This window comes from Melanaphis sacchari, unplaced genomic scaffold, assembly GCF_002803265.2.
Source record: "Melanaphis sacchari strain LSU unplaced genomic scaffold, SCAv2.0 Contig182_pilon_pilon, whole genome shotgun sequence".
In the NCBI taxonomy this organism is placed as follows: Eukaryota; Metazoa; Arthropoda; class Insecta; order Hemiptera; family Aphididae; genus Melanaphis; species Melanaphis sacchari.
This window is the reverse complement of record NW_020270870.1, coordinates 287,324-296,196: the sequence shown is the minus strand read 5'-3', so window position 1 is coordinate 296,196 and position 8,873 is coordinate 287,324.

The window sequence follows — 8,873 nt, the reverse complement described above, 5'->3', positions numbered from 1 at the left end:
TAGGTCTATTCAACGAGATTCCTCTCAGAATCTTATTGAATTAGCTACCTTTAATAAATATTTTAACCATCATAATATCTCCTAACTATAGATAAAATTTTGATCTTTGTACAATTGGAAAGATGATTAAAATAGGTGTTTAACCCCCCTTTGAAATTTTAACGAATATAGTAAAAAAGTATTGCATGTATTGCATATTTTTGTATACAATTTAAATTTTATAGTTTATAGTTTTATACTACAAACATTTGTTAGAGACCAGAGTTGTTTATGTAATCCATTGTCGATCTATCTAGTATTATAGAATATTACCATTGATTTGACACGATCTGACCTATTAATATTGTAAATATGCCAAATTAATATCTAGTAAAATAAATATACTAATAATACGTGTTAGTAAAAATATTGACACCTTTTCCCCCGATTTTTTGGCATACCCCTGTATAAATGTATATATATATATATATATATATATATATATATATATATATATATATACACTTTTACTGACGGATTAGATTAGTAACTTTGTCTCTTACAGTTCTAGTGGCTAGTACAGCCTTGCCTATTCGTCAAATTGATTATCTGTGAACACATATTATATATAGGTATTTAATTCTATCATAATCATTAACCATTCATCAGTTCATCATTGAAATAAATATTCCATATCATAATTATATTTGTTTAGCACTATTACATAACAGACAACAGTATAGAAGGAACCAGTGTCAGCCATTCGGCTGTCTAATATCCGCCACGGCGTCACTAGTGTAACGGGCAATATTTATTTCCAATAATTATTTTCACCTTACCAAGGTAAATAATATATCCCTGGTTTAAGTTATCGCGGGTAAAAATATACTAGAATATATTTACCCCCAGTGAATATTAAAATATTTTAGCATATTTTTATATATATTCCTCAGTCCTCAAGTAACTATAACTTAGGATATATTTACTGGAGAGAAAAAAATTGTTTAGGGTAATATAGAATCCTGGGACGGCGGTTTAAACTTCAAATCCAATAACGACGGTTACCATGCGTCCAATCATGGTGTAGAAGGGCAACAGAAAACCGCTAAAGTACTACCTACTTTTATTTTTATGTTGTGAAATCTACATGGTTATTAATTTATTAAATAAAAAAAAAAATTATACTTTTTTAGCCTACCCTACGACGTTTTAATTCTTGCGTCAGCCTCTTTATTTATTAATGTACTTATAATAATAAATATATAAGGCAGAAGTTCCCAACCTTTTTTGACTCACGACACCTTTAATCATTTTCTAAAAATCCGGAGGCACCCTATAGTATAGGGTTAGGTTTAGTAGTCTATAGTCTATAGAGTATAGGGCCTATAGACTACTTCGGTTTTATTCAGCAATGCATAAATATAAACAAAAGTAGAAAGACGTAGGTATATAGTATATACAAATATTTTATTTTATTTTATTATTATTTTCATGAAATCGTTTTTTCTTAAAAAATATATTTCAAATAATTTCGCGGAACCCTAAATAAAGTTTGCGGCACCCTGGTTGGGAATCTATGATATAAGGTATAGGTAAATAGATATAGTACTTTACTATAATATATACAACAAATTATAGCAATGAAAATAATGAAAAATTTATCACGCACCTTATATATATATACATTATACATAATATATAGTGATATTTTTAATTGTGTGGTGTACGCGAATATTGTACCTTTGAAAATAATATTATACACACAGATCAGTTCAACGATGCATCGATGCGAAAGAATTACGCAATAAGAGCGACCCTCCGACGTTTTTAATGTTTTATTATTCTCTTGGTATACCACGGACACATTATAATATAGTATGTATGTACCGAGGGTGGCCAAACAGTTGATCCGATCGATCGCAAACGATTTAAAATTCGATAGTGTTAGAATTTATTTTTAGGCTATGCACACGAAAATTAATTATGATGGTATAGTAATTTAATAATAAAAAACTTTTTTTAGAAATTGATCCTCAAAGGTTAAGTATACTTTTAGAAGATCGTGGCCAAAAAATGTTTGGCCGTCCCTGGTATATACCTATATGCGACTTTAATATATGATGAGTTTAGACAGTATAGTGCTGGTAGGTCTTGTTTTATAATTATATATTTGATATCCTAATTGTATCTATCGGCTATTATGTGGTACCGTCATTTATAGACTTTGAATATATGCAAATAATAAATACTTTTAAAATGCTGTATAAAATATGTTATTATTTGTATCGGTGGAAGGGCAGCATTATTTTATGACAGTCATAGAAAAATGATCTGAAACTCGTTGCCCGATACCCCAAGTCGTCTTGAAAATGTAGTGGCAATTTATCATTATCAAATACTTGACATTTTAAATGCATTAAAAGAAGTATCAAACACATTATTACTATATTATATTAATAGTCAAGAGGACTTTCACACGTGCATCATAGTAAAATTTATATAGCATTAACAAATATATTTTTGGTAGTTCAGTTTCCCTCCCTCTTCAAGCCGGATTTGACGCACAGGCAACCTATTGCCAACCTCTGTTTTAGAGAAGTGGGTAGATATAGAACAGGAATGGAACATCAGAATTAATTGTACTTTATTCAAAAACGGAAATCATAAAAATTAAATAAATTTAAAACTATTAAAATATTACTATACTGTTTTTTCTGGATACATCTTGTCATCTTATAATATATTCTTAATGGCGATGCATTTAAGGAGAGTGGAAACCTATGTAGTGGATAGTGGTTAGCGGATATAGTGGGTAAGTAATAACTAATAAGTATCAATGTAGTTTCATAAACGATAAGAATCTAGATCAATTAGCGACATTTTCTTAATTAGACTTAGTATGTAGAGGTATTACAAGTTCGATAAAGAACTTTGATATGACAGAAAAAAAAATAGGTAATCGTTAGCCGGTTGTACAGTAGATGTTGAGGGGAATACCTTGTCATTGAATAGAGGTACTATAATGATTTTGTTAAATCATTGCGTACAAAAAACAAATCTGAGACCTGAGTGGACCAACGAATCTACGTAGACGGTCTGACAGCTGTCAGCCTATATTATTATAAGTTTAAATTATTATTTATTAATATTACTGTTACAGTTATTATTATTATTATTATTATTATTATTTGCTATTAATATAGTAACCAGTAAGTACAGAATGTTAAACTAATTTTTGTTAAAAATATATTACATCATATTATCTATTTATTAAATAATTTAATTTTAATACAATTTATTTGTATTACCCATGATCTATATATTGTATTATTGTTAATTTATTATTATCAATTTACTGTACATAGAATAGTGTGAGTATAAGTATGCTTATGATATGAATAGGCATACGGGTAACTTAAAATGGATTTAAACATTTTGAAAATGTTATTTTATTTATATAAAATATAATAGGTAATAGATATATGAAAAGGATTTAAATTTAGGTACACGAATAATATTTTTAAATAACTACAAAATAATTAAAATCGTTGCTTGATCTACTTTTAAAAAGTTTAAATACTTAATTTTGTCCGTAGTTGAATTTTTTATCTATAAATAATAAGTTATAAGTATTTTCATATCTTTCAAGATTTTTGAGTTACAAATAGATACCCTAAAGGAACCTTGTAAGTTGTATTAATTATCAGCCCTTAACTTTAAAAATTTAACATATCTATTAATTTTATAATTTTTTAACTATTTTTGGTATTTTTAAATTGGTTTTAACTTTTAATAACAAAAAGGTAAGTAAATGGGTACCGTTTTGCTGTGTATTAAGTGTTGAGCAGATCACTGTAATGAATTTTTTAAATTTGATTTTGAGCGGTTATAATTTGTCACTTTGTCAACCTATATTGAAGCATTAAGTATATTTCTTAATGTATTTTTTGTATACCACCTAGCTATTAAAGCCATTTATTTTACTTTTAATAAATAATAAAACGGTCGATACAATTGTTTCCAAAAATGTTAAATTAATTTTATCATTATTTATAAACTTATAATTACTAATTAGTATGAAAATTATTAATTAATAACACATGTTTATACCATTATTCCATATGAAATTATTGTTATTAACTTTTGAGTGCCTATAAATAGTTCAAGTGTTAAAAACAATACCATTTATAAAAAAATGATAATATAAAATATAAATACTTAGTCAAAATTTCAAGATTCTGCTGTTATTCGTTATTGAATTATAGCAAAATTAAGAAATCAATTTTGTCTAAAACTGGTGTAATGTAAGAATTCTCGTCTTTTTGTTTGTTTTTCCTAATTATTTGAAAAATACTAGGTATTTTTAATTTTGACTTCTTCATATATTACAAACAAAATTCAATTTTCAATTCAAAATCACCTCAAAGTTGAAAATTAAAGAACTTTATCAACTACCTATCTACATACCGTGCGTACACACATACAAAAAAAAGACACAGAAGTACATAACTGTAAAATCAATACGTTCATCGCTTCGCTAAGAATCTAATAATACTTAAATACCTCTTAATTTTTGCACATATTATAATATAATGCATATTGGTTATTGCAAAGGCCCAAGGCATAATATAAATTTGAAATAGTAATATCATAATATAATTGTTAATAGTAGGTACGTGTATTGTGTAATAGAAAAGGGGTGTATAGTGTATACTCACTATTCAGTAGACTACTAATTACTATACATTAAATGTGTTGTGTGTAGCCGTATAACCGTATAAGTAGGTACACGTTTTCGAAATGAAAAATATTTTTCGGCCGTGGGAAAATGCTTAGCGCACGCGTAGACGCACAGTTGTCCAGATTCTGGAGAACAGATAGACACAAGACAGAGACGAGTATGGGACATGGGTATGGCATATCACGCTACGGATCGCTCGTCGCCTGCTATATTGTACACTCATCGACGCATGCGCGACCGCGTTTTTGAATTATTATAGTATTAATCTATAAAATCGGTTTTCAACATTTCCGTTTTTCCGAGGAGATCACGCGTCATTTCGGATATGGTAAAGAAAAAAGCAAATGAAAACAATACAAACACTTCCTCGGACGTCAGCCTCATGTGAAATCACGAGTAAACCAGGGGAAACCCTAGAACGGCTAGAACCCTTCTTAGTTCTTACGGGTTGACCTCGCGGGAAGTATCGGAGACATAATCTATTTTCTATGGACGTGTCTTTCGTGTGATTAGTGATTGTAGTGATTACGCAAGGTTTATAGATAATAGAGGTTGCCTCATAGTCATGTAAATAAATCGATCACCCCGCACCATTCCTTATCTACTGACGTCACCCGAAGTACAAAATTCAAGGCGGCGCGTTGAGAAATGCTGTCAAAGCATATACTTTATATCTTTATTTTTATGCTAGGTATTTTTTTTTTTTATTATACTTATTGATTTACTGCTATTATTAATATCGATGAATTGTTATTGAATATTTATTTTATTATTTAGAAATATTATGCTTCATGGGTAATATAATTCGTTATTTTTCGCTATTTTTTTGGACAGGTTTTAATTACACCAATAATAGACAATAATTAAAATAATATTATTTAACTATTTTTTAATTTTTACGAATTGTATCTAGTTGTAGTAACATGTAATTATAAGCATCTATACTCGCTACTCATGTACTAAATTTTTTTGTTAACCCAAAATTGTAATTCAACTATTTGAATTGAGTTAAAAAGGTTGATTATTATAGTTATTACTTACATAGAATTGTATAATTATGAAAAAATATTGCTATGAGACATGAATACTTTCTTTAAAACTCCTATATAAATATGTAGTGTGTTATCATTTTTCTGTTGATATTTAGAGTAGGTACTATTGTACTAAGTACATTACAGATAAATCAATTACAAAAATTAAAACTATATTATTTTCACAAATTATTTTAATATACAAAATAATACATAAAATAGGATAATATATACAAAAATTATAATAATTAATAATTACATAATAATATTATACAAATTATGTCATAAGTCTTCTAAGTTTTTGAAGTCGTTGTAGATTTACTTTAGCTTTTCTTTTTTTGTTGAGTAAATTACTGTGGTGGTTTAAATACTTCATTCGTATGAGAATCCTTTGTTTTACATATTTTTGCACAACAGGATAATACTTTTCAGGCATTTCCATTCTATTAAATATTTTTTTTGTTAAATTTTTAACTACTCCTTGTCCTTCAGGAATTTTATTTTTGGTTATTTTATTAAAAAGTCTTTCTATTCTAAAAATATTATTTTTAAATTCATCACTGGGAACTATTAAACCACCATAGGATAAGTGATTTATCCATGGAAGTATCCCATAATCATGTCCATGGGAGCTTTCATTTAAATGTTGTTCTGTTGTTGTTGAACCAAGCTCAGGAAATTTGAGTCTGAATGTCTTAGCTACCCATCCTGCCAAGTATTCAACTGCATCTTGAACCATTTCAATTTTGTTATAGTTATTTACTATTGACTCATTATCACTATTTGTATCTGTAGAATTTTCACTGTCTTCAATATTTTCAGAAACGTAATTTATTTTCAAATCAATTTTCTTCATGGTTTTGGCTAATAAAAACTCTTCATTATTGCTATCAGTGGTATTCGTTTGATTAGAAGTTACACCGGGAGTTTTTCCCAATATTATCATACGAAGTCTATATAAGGCATTCAAAGGAGATGGATGGTCATTTAACCCACCCCTAGTCCGTAATTGTGAAAATAGGTTTTCTAGTGCATCTTGATTAACTTTACTAGATAAAATATACTTTAATCCATGATCGCGAACAATTTTCAAAAGAAGTTTCAAACCATTTATGTGCATGAGAACTGCTTTTTGGAAAATTTGAAGACTATATTTTCCATTGCATCTCATAAACAAAAATGTATTGTACATTTTATCTAATAGTGAATTTTGTTCATCCAAGTAAAATCCATAAGGAGCTGTAAAAGGGGTCCGATGGTTATTTGAATGAGAAACATTACACAAATCAAACCAATTATTGACTAGTTCGATAAAATTAGCAGTATCATTGAGTAACTTTGTATCGTCAATAGGTTTGTAATGTAAAAGAGCTGTTGCAGTCGTATGAGACAATAATTGTGAGGCTAATTTTACTTTTTGACGCTGAGGTCCTTCACAGGTTAAATGCTCTTCACTAAGCTTATGACAAATACTAATTTCTGTTGATGTTTGTTTAATTAAACTTTCTAATGGTTTTTTGTTGATCAGCTGTTCATTAAATTGAAATCCGGTGTCTAATAACCAATTTCTTATTAGTTTCAAAATATGAGGGGCATCAGGAATAAATACAATTTCTTTTCCGTTTGGAGTAGAGCATACAGGGTTTTCATAGGTAACATCCAATGCTTTCCATAAACCAACATTTCCACCCCCACAATCACTTATGCAGCATAAAACATTGAACCCAATTTGATCTAGTCTATCAATAATACTGAAAAGAATAGATTTTGTCATCTTCTGATCAAAACCAACAAAGACAGGTTGTTTCCATTGTGATGCGATCCCTCTAGCCATAACCACTTGCATTTGACTATGGGGGCCAACAACTTCGTCACGGAGTACATCATATTCCATAGTACTGGATATTTTTACTTCATCGAACATTAAGATGGTGAGTTTTTCATAATCTTGTAATGTGTTACCATTAAGCTGCATCATTCTGATTACATCCTCAAGAATACCATTCCGCATGTCTATATTTTTTGCCCATCTTTGGAGAGAAGACAGTCCTAAAATATTTAAGTATAATTAAATTATAGAATTATTTCTGTGATTAAATAACAAAGTTAATAAAATAAATATAATTTACCAGGCAAAGGATAGTGCAATTCATCCTTAACGTAAACATAGGCTCGTTTACTGAAGTATCTCAAAGTAAATGCTTTTGAAATGTCTTCAGTAGTCCAGTGAACTTTCTTTTTCTTTTTCATTATCAAGTCAATTTGATTTTTAGAAAATATTGCCGATAAATATTTTTTAGCTTCAACATCAACCGCACGACTTTTGTTCTTAGAAAGCAATTTATTTTCTTTTGTCAGTTCTTTTTTATTTTTTATTAAAAGTGTGTTTGCTATCTGTAAATGTTGTTTTGAGGATCTGAGAGATTGATTGATTTTTTGATAATCAATAACAGGTTCTTTTTTAGATTTTTCATGTTTATGAGAGTTTATATTAGATTCATTTTGTAAGACTTCATACATTTTAAGTAGTTCGTTGTACATTTGTTCATAATTGGGTTTTGGTGGAAGTGTGGAATCATCATCAATCATTACTGTGGAACTAGATACATCAGAAGGCCAATTCGTATCAGTATTCATAACTGAAGTTATTAAATCATCATGATCCTATAACACATAAAAACACTATGATAAAAAAAAATATAATATGTATTCAACTTATTTAAATTATGAAAAATTAAAATGATTTATTTTAACACAAAATTATATTTAGATAATATAAATATTTATTAGTAATTAATGATAACATAATATAATTATAATCACCTGTTTTTTTTTTCTTAATTCCATTCTACTTCTACGACTAGATGATGATGTTGATGCTACATTACTGTGGGTATAATCTTCTGGTAAATTTAGGGTAGGCAATGCATCAGGTTTTAATTTACGAAATTTAGGAGTGTATGCTAAAATTATTAAAACAATTTGATAAAAATATTGTCATTATGAGGTAATTTAATTAAAAATATAATTACCTAAGAGTTCGGCTTTAAGATCTCGAACATATGCATCATCACTAAAATGTTCAGAACACATATATGATAAACAAGGATTCATACTATCTC